This window comes from Metopolophium dirhodum, chromosome 4 (genome assembly GCF_019925205.1).
Source record: "Metopolophium dirhodum isolate CAU chromosome 4, ASM1992520v1, whole genome shotgun sequence".
NCBI lineage: Eukaryota > Metazoa > Arthropoda > Insecta > Hemiptera > Aphididae > Metopolophium > Metopolophium dirhodum.
The window spans coordinates 34,107,398-34,126,285 of record NC_083563.1 but is presented as its reverse complement, the minus strand read 5'-3'; the positions used below and the strand labels follow the sequence as shown (position 1 = coordinate 34,126,285).

The 18,888-nt window shown below is 30.6% G+C and overlaps 1 pseudogene; it reads left to right on the top strand.

The window, feature by feature from the left end:
• Window positions 1-14,347: 14,347 nt before the first annotated feature.
• LOC132942435 (receptor expression-enhancing protein 5-like) lies at window positions 14,348-15,070 on the top strand (annotated as a pseudogene).
• Window positions 15,071-18,888: the final 3,818 nt, after the last annotated feature.

The window sequence follows — 18,888 nt, the reverse complement described above, 5'->3', positions numbered from 1 at the left end:
TAATTACGCATTTAACCAATCATAAGTTTTAACTTAATAATATCAATAAATTACATGTCTCCTTGTCATAAATTTGATGCTCGACATTTCAACGATATTAAAAAAAAAAATTGTATGACAAACCACGCGTGCCTCAGCCCACAGTAAAGAAAAGTTATGTACGTGTGAGCACGATTTTTACATAAAGAGTTTATAATATACACATTTATAATAACTTTTACTTTTACAATTTTATTATTAGATTTCAGTTATATAGATATAAAAAATATTATGTATTACCTATGAAAATTATATTGGACAATTTTATTTTCAATTTCCATCTGTTTTTATACTTATATAATATACAAAATATCCACTAAAATATATTATAATAACCTATATAGGTACTATTTATTCATTCTTCACCAACAAAATAAATATAAAGATAAAAGCAAAAAAGGCAATTGCATTGCATCAAACTCCGTTCAAAAGCAAAAAAAAAGTGGATAAAAATTGAATTCATCCTGGTGTACAGTATAGATTACAAATGGCTGATAACTGTAATGAATGGTGTTAAATTTGAATTCAATGATATTATAATATCATTGTATACGAAAAACAATTATGAGCGGAGACGGTTGGTCAGTCTAGGATATTTTATATTATATTTATATTGTTATTAATTTATTATAAATACGGTAGCGGAATAATTATAATTATATACGGAATAAAAAATAAAAGAAGAAAAAGAATAAGAAATCGAGTGAATAGCTAAGTTGTAAAAATTTAAACCTCAAACGCTCGTAAAAATTTTATTTGATTTTCCTGTAGACATTTTTTTTTGATAAAGACAAACTTAAGACGAATATTGTATTTATTTTTAAATCCTAGATTTAAAAATAAAAATCGTTATGAATTTCTAATTCATAATAATTTGCAAATTTTCGTGATTTTTACGTTTTTGTGACTATGTATTTTTAATATTTTTCAACTGCCATACTAACAATATATTAGAAAAGTTGTATTTATTAAATTTGACCTAATGATAATAATTTTATTGACATTTATAGAAAAAAACTAAAAACAATTGGAAACTGAAAATGTCCGTAAGCAACAACTCAAAAAAAGTCGAAATATTTAAAAAATGTAATAGTTGTTAGAAAATTCTAATATAAACATTCAGTCCAAATATCATGTATTTAACTATCATGTTATTTGTTTTAGAGTTACACCAAAAATCAAAAGCAATTTTGTCAAAAACCGATTTTGCGTAAAAATTCCCGATTTTCCTTAATTTTTTCTTGTTTTTTTACCTGGGAATTTTTAATTTAGACTTCACCAATGCACCAACTAGATTCACTTCCCCATTGAACAAGATACTGAAGTTGCTAAACCGAAGCATTTTGAGTACTTATCGTGTAAAAAGAAACAAATAAAAAAACAAAAAAAAAACACTTTATTGTAAAATCAATACATGCATCGCTCCGCATAGAATCTAAAATACGAAATGCAGAAGTTAGAAATATGTATAAGTAATTTGAAAATCAAATTTTGGGTACAGTGTGTATCACTATTTCGCATTTACTAAAATATCTAGGTTTGTTTTAATCATCTATAAAAAAGAAAATAGACAATTATAGGACATAATTGTTTATTTCATGTTCATAGAATTTAAAACATTCTTAAACCAAATTAATATAAATCTGAATTATTTATTTGGTATATATCAAAATGAGTACACACATTTTTAATGATACACTATGACTGATAAATATACCATTTAAGTAAAGTCTGTAAAATAATTAATACTACATATTAACATTACCAGTAAAATATTATTAATAGGTAGCAGGAGTATGTTTTCATCCACTTGAGTTAATTAATATTACTACATACCTACTGCATATTGCAATATTAATTATATTCAGTTATATTATAAATCACGGAAAATGTTATCGACATAACACGATCAAATTACATTTTAAATATTATCCGATGAACAATATTATTGTTTTGAAATACCCATTTCTTATGATCAGATGATTCAGGTGGTTCGGTCAAATATAAGCACTGATAATTAAATACTTAGTATATCCGTCTTAATTAAAACCTTATATAATAATGTATTTGAAAATGGTTAAACTAGCAAAATGGTACTGACATTTCTTTAATCTAAAACGTAATATGCACGAATGCACGATGCGCGTGTACTTAGAATGATAGTAATTTCATGTAATAAAAACCATTAGATACTCTTAACGTCGAGTATTTTAGTTCCACTATATTTATGTAATATACAATTCTAAACGCCCAGCACTTATTATTATCGTCATATTATATCATCAAACAAGTGAATGTATTTCAACTCTAAATTAAACATTAATACTTCAATATATATTATAGAAAGCATTTAAGTATCTAATAATTTATTGAAATAAAACAATCAATATTTGAACAAATAAGTTGTTTAAATTATACATTTAATTTGAAAAATAAGTAGATAAGTATCAAAAGTTTGCTAACTAAATCACAATGTTTAAACTTTATTTATATATTTATGTACCTAGCAATAATAATATACATATATAATATATATGCATAATATTTATTTTAGATTGTAAGAGGAGCGATAAATGTTTAGATAATTCAATAAAGTATTTTCTTTTTGGTCTGTGTCTACACGTTTTATAGTAGAAAAATGCTTCAACTTTGACGGTGATATTTGGTAGCATATATTTGACGTGGTTTAGTATCTTGATGTTCAACAATTCACATCGAACAAATCAAATTTTATTTGTTTGTTGTAATTCAAAACTTCAGATCCGTAGACATTTAAAAGTTTCATTAAATATTTTAACTAGACATGATACAATTATAAAAATATTTTGCCTTTTTTTGTGCTACTTAAAAATTTGAAATGTTAGACTTTGCTTAGATTATTATTGATTTATTTATGATGTGTAATGGTGCATATAACATTTTTGTATCCAAGTAGAAAATCTTGAAAATTTAATAAAATTATTATCTAATATTATTTAAATCAAAAAATATCGAAAATTTGTAATAAAGTTCTATTTTTTTTTTAAGCGTTTAATGTTCAAATTTCTAAGAGACTTGTCAAAAACACGAAAATATATAAATGTTTTTTTGGTTAAACATTTATAAAATTATCTACTTTCACTCTTAATGCTTGAAAATGTAATACAAAATGACTCAAAAACTGTTTTAACTGGAAATTCAAAAAAGTTTATAAGAGTGTATACATTTTTTATGATCGATTGAAGTGTTGACGTCTTTGGATATTATCACGTAAAAGAATAATTTTTTTCTCAAACGGTTTTGGTTATTTTTATTATAATTCAAATACTAATTGTAGAAATTGTAGAAACTAAAAAGGAATCTATTGATATAAGTTTTATTGAAAACGGTCTAGTAGTTTTAAGTTTCTAAAATCTAAACATAAGTTTAGATCCCCGTTGTGTCTGTTCATCCATCTGTTACCAGTAGCAAGCCCGGATTAAGGACCAATTGGGCCCCCTTTCAACTTCAACTTCAAAATAATTGTATCATTAGATATTAACAAATTTATATTATTGTATAATTTTTTACTAAACAAAAAATATACAGAGTGTATCCTATGTCATTGTACGTGGGTTTTTTTTTTTAACAATTATCAATCGATGATATACAGTTTCGTTAAAATAAAAAAAGACGCGTGTTTCTTTATTTTTAACAGGCAATTTTTTTATAACATTTTTAAAATTTTTAAACACAGTTGTACCAATAATAAAATCTACCAATATATTTTTTGATGGATTCCGGTAAAGCTTTTTTTTTTGAACATTTTGACAGTCAAATAATCAATTTTGGTTCGCTAGGTTATGACCTATGGTCATCTAAAGTTTAGTATAATAATATACATTAATACTTTTAACTGAAATACCTAATTTACAAGAGCTAAATAATTTTTTTTTTAAATCAGTCCAGTAGTTTTGAGTATATAAGTTACAAATATTGAAATATACATTAATTGGTTTTAAGATATACAAAGTTTCTCTAATCGAGGCCATAAACACGACGATTTGATGCATGCATTTACTCAACTGTCCCCGGATAACCAATGGCCATTTATAAGCAAAAAAAAACAAACTATTTTCTACCTATTAGATACTGTTATAATTTGTAACCAATGGCAACCATTTATAAGCAAAAATAAATTTTACAATTTCTATCGTGAATTCCAAAATCCTTTTGTGAGGAGCACCTCTTTCAAATGTTAATTTTGGATAATTCCTTATTAGTGCACCTTCACAAGGTGGTACGAGAAAACATAAACATGTCAAGACTCTATATAGCTATGATAGTTTAAGATTTACGTTTATCAGACAGTCAGTCAGGAGTCAGGACACGTTCGATTATCTAAATATAGATATTATATATATTGTTATGAACACCGCAACACCACTATTAATGGAATGTGATGTTCTGTTATATTTTATACTGTGTCTTTGGTCGTATTCAAAAGACGACAATTTGTTGAACCGTTCTCTGCAGTACGTTATTGTCAAATATTGTTTGATAGTTTTAATTAAATATTTAGATACAGCTTTTTAAATGAAATTAACAATACACTTTATTAACACTTTAAATTATATTTTATACATTGCGTAAGCATACTACATAACTCGAATCGGTTACTATACATACTGAATTGTTGACAAGACCGATTTATACAACCCTGTCGCGTATATGTGATTATGCGAATAAATAAGAAATAAGACGCCTACATACAATCGTTTTTACACTATAATATTATATAGATGATACTTTTTAGGTGCCTATAAGAATTTAAAAAAAGAATCTACTGATATAATAACTTTTATTGAAAACGGTCAAGTATAGTTCTTAAGTCTATTGACTTCGGTCGAATTGACGTCCATTTTTAGCTGTTTAACCCGACTCCACCGGCGAAAATAATGAAAATAATATAAAATATATCTGGTTTTATGGTACCTCAGTTCATGGACAATTTGGTGTCGGTGTACCTCAATTTATGAACTAATTTGACCGGGATCTATCAGTCTGCCGGTTGTGGATTGGAGCACTTGGTATAAATCGAAAGTAGTTTAAACTACTCTCTAAACTTTCCTGATATCTTTAAGAACAATTTAAAATTTTCACAAAATCGGTCAAGTATTTTTCGAGTATATTACTATAATATAAGCTAGGTACATTAAACCCTCATATTTGTTTTGGGATATAATTTTAGATTCTGAGCGAAGCGATTTTATAATGAAGTATGTTTTTTTTTTAGTTTTGTGTCTGTCATCACCTTATAGGACAGTAAAAATGCTTGGATTTTCTCAACAGTAACTTTTTTGATAGGAAAGTGAATCTAGTTGGTACTTTGAGGGGTCAAAAGTAAAAATTTCTCAGTAGTTTTCAAACGTGACGTGAAAAACAAAAGAAAAATTAAGGAAAAACTGGAATTGATTTTGGTTCTTGGTGCAACTCTAAAACAAATTACCGTAGGTACATTTAATTTTGACTGAATGTTTATATTAGCATTTTCTATACACCATAACATTATTCAAATATTTTGACTTATTTTGAGCTGTTTACAGACATTTTCAGTTTCCATTTTTTTTAGTATTTTTTTCTATAAATATCAATAAAATTGTATTTGTTGGGTAAAAAAGCGTGAAAATTTAATGCAAGGCTCCTGATATAATATTACAATAGCAGATGAAAAATATTAAAATACACAGGCACGTTTTTTTTTATAATCATTTAGTTTAAATTTTGACGTAATTTATCAAATTGAAAATTTACAAATATATTATTTAGTAGTTAAAAATTTATAAAATGTTCAACTTTTATAGCTAAGGATTAAAAATTTAAAACAAGGTTCCACGTAAATAGGTTATACATAAATTACTTTATTCACAATAATATCATCAAATATACTTAGTAATATCATAGGCTAACTGACCGTTTTCGCTCAGAATCATTTTATGATATTATATCATTGAATTCACATTTAACACAATCCATTACAGTGACCCACATTTAATCTACTGTACAGCAGAGCGATAACCACTTGCCCACTTTTTTTGTTTTTATACTTAAAATTTGAAAATCAATAGAAGATTCCTCATACATTTTTCTACCTAATATTAATTTTTTATGAGCACATGAATTTAAAATATTTAAAATATTCACCCGTACATTTATCATAAATCAATTTTTGATATAATGTTGTACCTAATTTAGAAACAAATAATCGTAGACACTTGGCATTTTCACCAAATGTTTATATTACCATTTTTAAAATATTTTGACTATTTTAATTTTTAACAATGATAAATTTACGATTTTATTATTTTTTTTAAAAATAATTACTGTCAATAAAAAAATATTCATTTGGTAAAAAAACTTGAAAATTTAATACAAGGTCCTTTAAGTTATTATAATAGAAATTAAAAAATATTAAATACACATTGGTATGATTTTTAAGCACTTGAAGTTAAAATTTTGACAAAATTCGTCAAAATCACAAAAATGTGCAGATTATTTTGTAGTTAAAAATGCATAAAATGTTCAATTTGTATAGCTAACTTAAAAATTAAAACAGGGTTTCTTGTAAGTATTACACATTGTAACCAAAAAATCTAAAAAATATATTTAACACAATTTTTCATTTATAGAAATTTGAAGTTCAAGTTTGGACCTTATTATTACATACTTATACAAAGAATAATTATGTTAGTTATTTCGTCGTAGTTTACAAATATTATAGGTAGGTACTTGAAACTTTTAAATTATATTTTTATATTTTATACCTATACACAATTTTATTTTATTATGATTTAGTATTATTAAATTTGAATTTAACCGAATTTCGTGATAAACAGCAATTTTTGAAAATGTAATACAAGGGTCCTTATAAGTTTTTCTTACTGACTAATTGTAAGCTATCTTTTTTTATAAAAAATCTGTAATAGTTCAACCCATGAACGTGTCCGCGGGATGTACAGGATGTGCAGTTTTTGATCTATAATTATTGATTGTTATAATTATTAATTGCAAGTAAAGCGTATAAAAAAAAATATAAAATGTATATATGTTATTTATTTATTAGGAATTATTTGAAGGATAATTCCATCAACATCTATGTTAAACACTAGTTTTACATCCACGTGAGCTATCAAAAGTAAGCTATAGTTCTAGGAATGATGTGCTCCATGCTAGTGATTTTAAAAGTAAAGTTTTGATTTTTAAAAATATACTTTCAATTTTAACACAGTTGTTATGGGCAACTATAATCACAGTTTATTATTCTAAAATGTAAAAGGTAACTATGACATTATTCCAGTTAAACCCTTGTAAAATAAAATTTACGAGCACAATTGTGATTTTTATACTTATACAAAAATTTGAACTCATAATCATAAACACCTTATCATCTAAAATAATGAAATGTATTAACATTTACGTAAAGCGTGTATAATTAACTCTTCGACGTTTCAAGAAGAAAATTGTTCGTATTACGAAGACCGTGATTATATTTAAGACTTAAATAAAAGAAATTTCTTTTATGTAAACAGTAATCACCCATTATCACAATCGTATTAAACACTTTATGTACACGTACATGTTTGGAATTTATTATAAGCTAGACCGAGGTATATATTGTGTTATACCTTAGCTCGCTAAATTGAATAGGTATAAAAAAAAAAAAAATAAAAAACAGACGCGTATGCACACGGCTTTCGTATAGATTAGGAGATGGGCTAACAAAAGATATGTTATGTGCGTGTGTGTGTGGATGTGTGCGTGTGTGCGTGTGTGTGTGTGTGTGCGTGTGCGTGTGTGTGCGTGAGTGTGTCTATATTATTCGTATGCGCGACTGGTGGGATGAAAACCAGTACCTGTTCGTTAAATATGAACCGGTTGTGTGTGCACAGATCGCTGGACCTTACACCTACAGGTTGCCCATTAGTCAACAGTTTGGTGTCAGTCGTCTTCTTTTAGCCCTAACATTTTTTACTAAACATTTCATAATTACAGTTTTCTTCTTTCTTACTGTTTGTAGATTCGAAACTACCAAAAGGTTCGTGCTTTACATTTTATTTCCTGAAAAATGCTCTACAAAAATATTAAATATTGGCTCACAGCCTGAACACAGGTAATATCTATAGTCTTACTAACATATTCATTAAAATATGTATTTTTAAACGTTTTTTTCAATCAATGCTATATGTTTTGACTTATAATTTGTGTGTATTGTAATTAAATGGTTTTCTAATCATCATATACGTTGAATGAAACTAAAATTAATCTTTACGCTTTGAGGTTATGTTTTTAAATACTTACTCCTTAGTTTTTACCAATACCTTTAAACCTTATTTTTACTTTTTCTGAGAATTGTATTCACTTTTAAATGTTTAACAAATATCTGTTATAAATTATGATGCAATTGTGTAATGTTAATCATTTTATGTAACGCGTTATTATAATGTCAATAGTTCACTTTCTAAAATATCTATTCAGTATTCACCAACTTTTAGATGTAGGTATCAAAATAATAAATTAATATAGTTGCGAAACGTAAATATTGTACGATTTTTACGTTCAATGTGCCTACTCAAAATACGCTAATTACAGTGATAATGCCGGTAATTATGTATTATGATTATCAGATTAAACAATTTAACGGAATACACTAAAATCCTTAATTGTAGGCAATGAAAAAAATTATTAATTTAAATTTAAAATGTGAACTAGGTATCATATTGATCTTTACTGAATATTATAGCAGGTATATTTATAAGAAACACACATATTATGTTATAGAGGTAAATAAACTAATGAATTATCTCGATAAATAATATAATATTAATATACCTATTATAATGATATCAACATTTTTCCAAATAACTAAGTATTTTATTTTGTATTAATTTCATTGGTATGTAAAAATGAGCTTACGAAAATTTCTAAAACTGTTTAATATAACTTATTTGAAAATGTCATTTTTCCATATAATACTTGCATATTAATTTGATTAGGTACTAAATGGTACTATTATAAAGTTATAAATTACACGGTATTATTTGTCTTTTATATCTTAATAATATAATGTTCATGCATTTTAATTTGGTAATTCTTAATAGGTTAAGCTATAATTGTATATGACGTAGTAACACGAAAGTGTTTCTTTATAGGTCGTTGAATTACCTTTCTAGTAAATTATTTTAATATTAATGAAATAATAATGTATTATTCGTTTAGTATACTATTATAATAGGTAAGTATATTACAGTATATGTAATATTATAGTACCTACCTACATCGCTAGTTTGTTAAATTGTAAATGAACTTTTTAGTAGATCTAAAAAATAAATTATTTTATTATTAATTATAATATTATGATTATTTTTCTGGACCTTTACGTCAAACAAATTACGTAGGTACCTACCAAATAGCAAGTTAAAGTGGTATTATTGCAAATATTATTATTACAGATAAATGCGTTTCTACAATTTCTAAATACAATATGAAACGCTAAATATTATCGTTTACATAATAACATCACGTTTAAAAGTAAAAACGTTTTGATAACTTAATAGTTAAAATTGCTTACACGTGTGTATATGACGTGTAACTATATAAAATAAAAATTGAATAGATAAATAAACAAAGAATACAAATTTAAATTATGTTTACACCTAATTTTAATTACTTTGTCTTAAAAGAGCTTATAAAATATTACGACACATACATTTTGTAAACTTTACTTATTACTTTTGAAATATGTAATTTCTTTGAATATAATATAATATTATATTATATTATTATGTACGTATATATATGTATTATAATAATTTATCACTTTCATTTAATTATTCGTGTTTGGTAATCTCAACTACTTAAACTTTATTTTATTAAATTATAACCCAAAGTCACAATACAGTGATATAAATAAATTTTATCGACACGGACACTATAATAATATTATAGTTCGGGTAAACAGGTTAACTATTTAATACTAAACTATTGTACAATTTTTGTCCACGCGTATAATATTATGCAATATAGTTGTGCCCACTCGTGATGCCCGACGTTAGCGTATTATTTGAGTGTCACACTTTAAGAATTTCGTTTGCCAATCGGTAGGGGGAAATGGTGTAGGTATTTTCGGACACTGCAAAACCCAGTGGCCCTAACGTCCATCCGCCGTGATTTCATTGTTTATTTTGTCACTACAGTAACACACGTTTCCATAATAGGTGGGTACGCGTGTGTGCTGGCGGGTACCCTAAACGTGCGTAATAACGATAATACATAATATTATAACAACACCGACTGAACGGCCGTCGATACGGGGTAAGACTACGGTTGGTCCGCCGCAGTCGAGTGCTCAAGCCCGCCGCCGCGGTCGGACTGATGAATCTAAATAATAATACACGGCCCGGCTGCGGAAGCCGGTTCGGAGAGGCTGGTGCACACGTTATTGACACGACGCCGGTTCGAGTAGTAGCCCGTGAGGAACGTCTACCGCCGGTGCGATAATAATAGCAATTAATATATTATTGTATATCGTAGGTGCGTTATCCGGACGCATATCGAACGCGCGTCCGCCACGATACGGGACATATTGTCACTGTGACGCCGGATATCGCGGACGACGGCCGTTCTCCGCAGTCTGTCCGTCGATGTTTGCACTCAACCGCGTTTTGCGTCCTGCAGGAGGATTGGTGGCTGCGGATCGGGTAGCTGGTTTTTCTCTTTGGTTATCTAGCTGTATGAGTGTATGAAGCTCCTCATAGGTCTAGGTGACCGAAGTTAAAAATCGCACCCACTACTACAACTGAACTACCACTGCGGCACTGCAACTGCGGCGCACGGACGAACCAATGGCCGACCGCGGATCTTCATATTGTATAAAATATAATATTAATATGTCGTATATCATATTATACCTATCTGTACCTTATACTCGATTGTAAGTTTATGACTATATAGGTAGGTACCTACCTAAAGCAGCAGACGTGTATGATATTATGTGTGTACAATAAGGGGAAAACGTCGACGACGGCGTTCGATAGATCAAGAGATTAATGGGATTAATGGTCCTCCTCCCCTCCGCCACATCGACGTACTGCTCCTCCGCCACCGACTGCAAGGTTGCGAGGTTGCCAGACACACGCATAACATACAACGATATATATTATTATTATTATTATTATTATTATCATTGTGTACCCCTCACTCTCTTCCCACCCACATCGTAAGTGTGTGCGTGTGTGTGTGTCATGCACCTCTTTTTTTCTTTCAGAACCGGATTCTGTGTCATCTTGTTCTGGACAGTTATGGCCGCCGACGCCACGCCGGGCATTGTTAACCTTGGGCTGGATGTGCATAACGAAAATTACCGCGGTGGTGGCACCGGCAAACGAGTGTATATTATTATATTATTATAAATTATAATATACCCATTATGTAGGTATACATGATATTATTATAATACACTGGTATTATGATGGAAGACCCGTACGGATATATATGAAAAATATTAATATATTATTTTTATTTTTTAACCACGAAACCGTTGTGCCTACACACTATAATAATATATAATATAATATAGGTGCACGTAAGTAACAGCAATACGAGCACGTAATATTAAGTGCTGTTGTTAAAACCAGAAATACGAGAGCACATAATATTTTTCTGGATGCTTCAAAAGAAAAATACAGTTTTGTCGGATTTTAATTTTTCAACAAACGATTAATTAAACTTAATATTAACGCTAAAAACTAACGACCTGATCAGCTATATCATACAGCTACTATATCACACGTATACGACTCAAAAGCTATAAAATGTCAATTAGTAACCAATTTGAAAAGAACTTCTATAGGTTAGGTTGAACCGTGGGAGTTAAAAGGGTTTATATATGAAATTGTTTATGAAATTATAATTTTTTTTTATTCAATAGTACAATTCAGAAAAATAGTCTTTTAATAGAATGTGTACAAACTCTATATGATACCTATAATATGTATTTTAGTAAATAGTTATCTACCGGCGCTCTCCATTACCGCACAAACATGACCCAATACCACACAAAATGCATAATCCAATACCACACCGAAAAATAGAATGATTTGTGCAGTAATGGGCGACGCCCTAATATATTAAATCTAATTATTCTTATCGTGTAGTTTTTATGTGTCTACTAAGTATTAAGTCTTATACGTCGAATACTTTTATTTACTACTGAATAATAATGCATTACTTTGTAGATGCATGTAGTTTTTCTCGCATTTACCTAGGTATGTATAAAGAATAAAGATTAAAGATAAACACAAAAACTGAAAACAATCATTTAAATTATTTCTTACTATATAACTTCAAATTATTTACCTATCTAAAGGAATAAAAATAAAACTATTCTATACATTATATAGGTACCTAGTTAAAAATTAATTTTTTTCTAGCCTGTATAATTTAATTACACTAACGAAACATATAATTATGCAGTACAAATTATAGATATAAATTAATTATTAAATTTATAAAAACAGAATAGGTACCTATACGTATCTTACATGTATCGGAATATCGGATGTATATAAATTATAGCTATAGGCACCTATCTATTATTTAGAGGCATGTCTGGAAAACTTTTCGAGGGGGGGGGGCAAGTCTCCCCTAGGAATGACTCTGCTTATCTAAAACATTCTGTAGTACCACGATAAGAATATTTTATTTTATTTTGAGTTGACCAATAAGTACCTGCTTAAACTCATAATAAATATAGCACTTTAATACAGCTTATAATTATTTTCAAAAATCATTATTATAAATATAAAGTTATTAACGGGGACAAATACAGGGAAACAACCTGTGTTTTATTTTTATACTTATGTATTATGTCGTATATATAGGTACATTGTATTCATATATTATATAACAAATAGCTAGGTGCTTAGGTAGGTATAATATAAGTAACAACGTCATAATACTGTTATATGTGTGTTATGTGTGTTATATGTGTTATTAAATATGTTAATTTAAAATATATTCTAAAACAAAATAACTGTCAAACAAATAGTGAACCTTTACCTATATTTATAGTTTTACAGTAAGTAAACATACATTTTAATATTATCAACTGTACCCACGGACCAAGGCCCACGACTATAGATAAATATTATCTATTTATAGCTGTATGTCCATGTGACTACTGTTGTAATACCTACTGAGTACTGGCTACTCAACAGATGTCGCATTCTACATACTTTGTAGCTAATTGTTTCAATCTGAAATATTTTGCTTTAAGAGAATGACGTGTTTTTCATAACCTATTATGAAAATAATATTGTCATTCTTCAATTTTTCACCAGTAGAGTAATTTTTTTCATGATGAACCGCTATAATATATTAAGTGCTTTTAATATCTAACGCATTAAATGTACCTAATATTCATAAGTTATAACTACTTAAAAAGTCTAAAAATTATACTTTGTGGCATTAAGTTTCTGTATTCTGACGTCACGTGACGTCAAGTCTATACATTTTCAAAAGTGAAAGTGGTCGTAAAAAGTATAATGCAAGTGTCGTTATAGTATTATATATAGGTGCATAACATGGATGTCTAAGTGTCTTTCAAAATTATGCCAAGAAGAAGACTTCAGAATGACTATTCTCAATTATATATGTTATAAATGTAAGATAATAATGTCCAAATGATGAATTACGCGGTATTGTTTCGATATAAGTAACGGAGGAAGATTTAAAAATAATATGGTTTATTTTAGGTTTCTAATCAGTTATCACCCATAGCTCCTCGATTCCTATTTATAAAGGGAGAAGATTCATAAGTATGACAAAGGTCAAATAGTAGCCGGATCAGGTAGTTTTTGCCTTTTTGGGATCCATAGCGAAATACAATAATATTATTAATTAGTAATCACTGAATTCATTTTATCAACCTCATAGGGGTGTATAATATAGGAATTTATTGCTGAGACTAGAAAACCAATTACTCCTACTATATTTAGCCCGTGGAAAAAACTTACGAATAATTAAATAGTCAAGTACAGTTTAACTATAGTAACGGAATACTTTTACTATAATAAACATTCTTAAAATCATAATTACTCAATAAACTAAATTAAAACCAACGGTAGGTTATAGTTAGGTTAAATACCTACCTAAAAAAAAATTATATTGGTACCTAGGTAGGTAACTTAATATTTTAAAAAATTGTCGCCGGTCGACGTAATATCGTTAGGTATTCAAACACCAATAATTAAATACACAAATACATAGATTTAATTACGCCACTTATGACAATATGGTACAAGCCAACCAAGTAAAATTGGTGATGGAAATCATCGACCACATGTTGCACGACACATCCAAACCATGGACGGATTTGTTCGGACGTGTGGAATCGTGGACCGGCGTGCCCAGGTTGAAACTGCTGATAGGATTTCTGCTGGCCACTTCGGTCATCCTCCTCGTTTTCGGTACTAACGCTATGGTGTTGAGCAACGCGATCGGATTGATTTACCCCGCAAAGGCGACGATGTCACTGATGATTTCGCCACCGAAGTGGCAGAATTACGCTCCAGCCGCCGCCGCTGCCGAAGCCCAAAACAAAAAGTTCACGTACTGGCTTACGTTCTGCGCGGTCTTGATCGTAGAGCAGTACTGCGGATTCGTCTTATTCCTATTTCCGTGGTACTTATTGTTGAGAACATTTTTTTTGATATGGTGTTCCGCGCCAATCCGACACAACGGAGCGGCTTTCATAAACGACAAGGTCATATATAGAACCCTCAAGGTTAATATAAGAACTTATAACTAGATATTTAAATTATTATTGCCAAGTATAATAGTTTTTTTTTATTATTTGGATTGTGGTAAACGGCAGCCAACGCGTAGGCCTCACGTCAATATTAACTGTTCCGATATCCAAAACTTGACGCAGGACCGCCAGTTATATCGGAGATCATGTCTGCCACCTCAGCGATCACCTCAGATGACGTCTTGGAGGTCGGCACTGCGGAAATGAACATTTAACTGCAGTAAATGTGTAGGTACGATGGATACGTCAGACCAATCCCGTTTATTACGCCGGAAACCTCAAAATTTAATTACGGTAATATTTTTAAAACATAGTCACATTTGTCATTTGCACCTAGTCACATTTGAAGCGGCGTCAGACAGGTATAGATTAGACAAGTTAGATTGATTTTGGATCAGAGTGTATAGGCAGGATCGCCTTTAACATTTGTAAGGCCCGGGACATTAATAAGGCAGCAATAATTGCAAGACTAACCTCTATGAAATATAATTTTTAACGCTATATAAAGTAATATACTTAATAAAATTGTTGAAATCAATTTTCTTATATTTTTTTTTTCAACGTGAGGTAACTAGATCTAAGTAAAAAAGCTAGACTCTGGGCACTGATCTCCCCTTACCCTAAGTAGTATAGATAGGAGTTGATAGAATCGAATAAATATGTAGCTGCAGTATTATACTATAATAGCCAGTAGGTATATATAGTTAGTATCGCTAAACAAAAAACCTGCAGCAGCAGGAACTAGGTGCGAATCTAAGGGGGTGTCGAAGGGTGTCGCATACCCCTCTAAAATCCCTAAAAATAGGTTTGTATTATGTATAATACATTGGATCCAATTCGTTCTTTTATATATTATACCTGCAGGAGGCCAAGCGGCCATTTTACTTTTTGTTGCTTTTACGTATAATGTTACAATTTAGGCAGCTTATTTGTAAGTATAAAAACGATTTTGGTAAGGTAAAGACTATAAGGACATGTAGCTGTAGAAATTGTGGAGATTTAGTCGGGAGCGATCTCACTCGATTTTTATGTAATATAGGCTATGTCGGACATGAGTACTTGACCACCGATTTGGCTATTGGTCCTGCATCAATAGTACCTATATAGACGTTGATACCGGAACAATACAACTATTGATGTTAGATTGACGCGTTGGCTGCATTTATCACAATCTGAATAATAAAAAAAACTAGTATATGTTAGGTGCCTAGGTAACAATAATTTAAACATATTGTAGGATAACTCCGGAGCTTTTATCCTTACCTTGAAGTTTTTATGGATATGACTTTGGCGTTCATGATGTGGCGTTGTTCCCGGTTTGGTGCGGAACAACAGATTAGAAAAATGTTCCAAACAATAAGTAGGTACATACTATTTAGCACTGAAATATCAAAAATAGGACGAATCCGCTGACATAGTCTTATCGTTAGGTTAGGTTGGTCATATCGTAATCAACACTGCGCTAGACATCAATACGTAAACTTTTTGTTTTGGATTTCGTCGGTGGCGATGGCGTACCTACTTTACTGTCATTTCGGAGGCGAAATCATCAGTGACACCGTCGCCTGTGCAGGGTAAATCAACCCGATCGCGTTAGATCAACACCAAATTGTTAGTCCCAAAAAATGAGAAGGATGACTGAAGTTTCCGGCAGAGATCCTATATCAGAGTTTCAATGTTGATACGCCGCGGTCTACGTTTCCATCCATCCGAACAAATCCGTCTACTGTTTGGATGTGTCATGTAACATGTTGTCGATGACTAAATCATCAATTTAACTTGGTTTGCTTGGACCATATTTGATATTGCCATATATGGTGTAATTAAAATTGTATGATAATTATTATTATTCTAAAAACGTTCCGTAAGTTTCGTTATATTATTATGTCGATACGGTGTTGCAACCAGGATTTAGTCAAGGGTGGGGGAGGGTCTACTTTTTTTTATTTAATTACTGTTTTTCTGGTCTTTTCCTGAGTACATACATACATTTTATAGCTTAATAAACACAATTATTTAAAATTGTTTATTATATAAGATATCAATAAGTTTTCATGACAATGTCAGGGAATCTTTAAAAAATAAAAATAAATACTGTGATATAAGCTAAGGGATGGGGGGAAGATCCCACTATCCTGGTTGAGTCACTGCGTCGACACATAAAATTCGCATAAGAACAGTCGACCACCGAGGAATTGTATTAGAAAACACTCCGAGCTCCGTAAATTATTTATATCTGTGCATAACTATATAGGAGCACTATACCGAACCATCGACACTTGAAAAACATACCTACCTACTATAAGAAGCTTCAAAATGTCAACTGGGGTTAGAGGTACAGAACACGCAGTCTATAACAAATAATAACAATTACTTACCTACCATTAGTCAGGCAGTGCTTCTTGGGGGAGGGGGGATAATGGTGTCATGTACCCCATATTATGGCTTATATCTGTCATATAAAATATAGGCGTATACCTAATAATAATAATAATTAATAATAATTTATTCAATCGTCATATAGTATATATATATGAGAAAGCAATGAAAATATATGTAGGTACCACTATATAACGTGGTCTGTTATAGGGGTTATCAACTCAAAAACAGTAGATTATCCGGGCTCAAAAAAAATCTATATTGAAGGCCTGATTAATATATTGTGTTAGTATACGGATGTCGTCAAGGATCAAATTAAATAAAAGTGGTTTCATCCATATGACAATATTCAAAAAACTTATTTGAATATTTTTGTAATTTATGAAAAAGAGTGAGAAATGCATCTTCATTTTCTCTTGTTTCATTAAATTAATTTACCCATTTAAGATCTGTAAACATATCAATTTTATTTTCTAACAGAACTTTTAGACAAAAGTACCTACCTTGCGTACGCGATTTGAACTTAGAAGTCATTTTTACGATTCAAAATTTAAATTTCAATAAGCATTGCAATAAAACGCGGGAACGGCTCCATCAAAATCGTAGAAATCGCAAAATGCATCAAATAACACTCGCATCGCAGAACATCGCGTTCGATACGGTCTTACCTACTTGTCTATAAATCTATATATATATATATAATACAGCCAATACAGGTCTTCGGGATCATACATTTTTAAGATAAGGTTTTTTTGTAATACAGAAATACTTATTGTTAAATGATAATTTAAATTGAGTGAAGGCAAACTTAACCTAACCCCACGGAATGTACTGTCCTACCTAACCTATTATGTCAATAGAATAAAGAAAACAAATAAAAATAATACCAGAAGATTAACAACCAAAAATGTAATTAAAATAATTAAATGTATATCAATTTCAAATTTTAAATTTTTAAAACGATTAAAAAGGCCAAAAGAACAATAATAACCAATAAAGATAAAAAATAACACCATATGAGACACAATGGGCACGGTGGAGTGGTCCGCTGGTACGCGATAGTGAAGTGGGGCTGCTACTGGTCACGTCCTCTAGCGACGACGACGCGCAAGTGCTGAAGACGAGACCGTACGACAACGACAACGACGTCAGCGGTGGCGTAGACCAAAAACACTGAGCGGGCGAAGACGGCCATAATATTATATCTGTGCTCGAGGTTGAGGAATCCGTGGTTTTCGTCGTCGAATTCCGACATTGCGCCGCGCCGAGGAGTCGAAAACCGGAGAGAATCGGCGGACCCTGAAACGGCACAATTGATATAATATAGTTCCATTACCGCTCGCCCGTTGTGTTCGGCAGTCTCCGCCGCCGCCGCCAGCCAAGATGGTCTCGACTCTCGAGTCCAGGCCAACCGTAGCGAGCTCGCAACGCCGTCGACCGCGGAGTTGACCGCAATGAAACGTATACGGCCATAATATATCTGTGCTCGAGGTTGAGGAATCCGTGGTTTTCGTCGTCGAATTCCGACATTGCGCCGCGCCGAGGAGTCGAAAACCGGAGAGAATCGTCGGACCCTGAAACGGTTTGCGCGCGCGATGCTGACGTCCGTGTTCCTAGCACAATTGATATAATATAGCTCCATTACC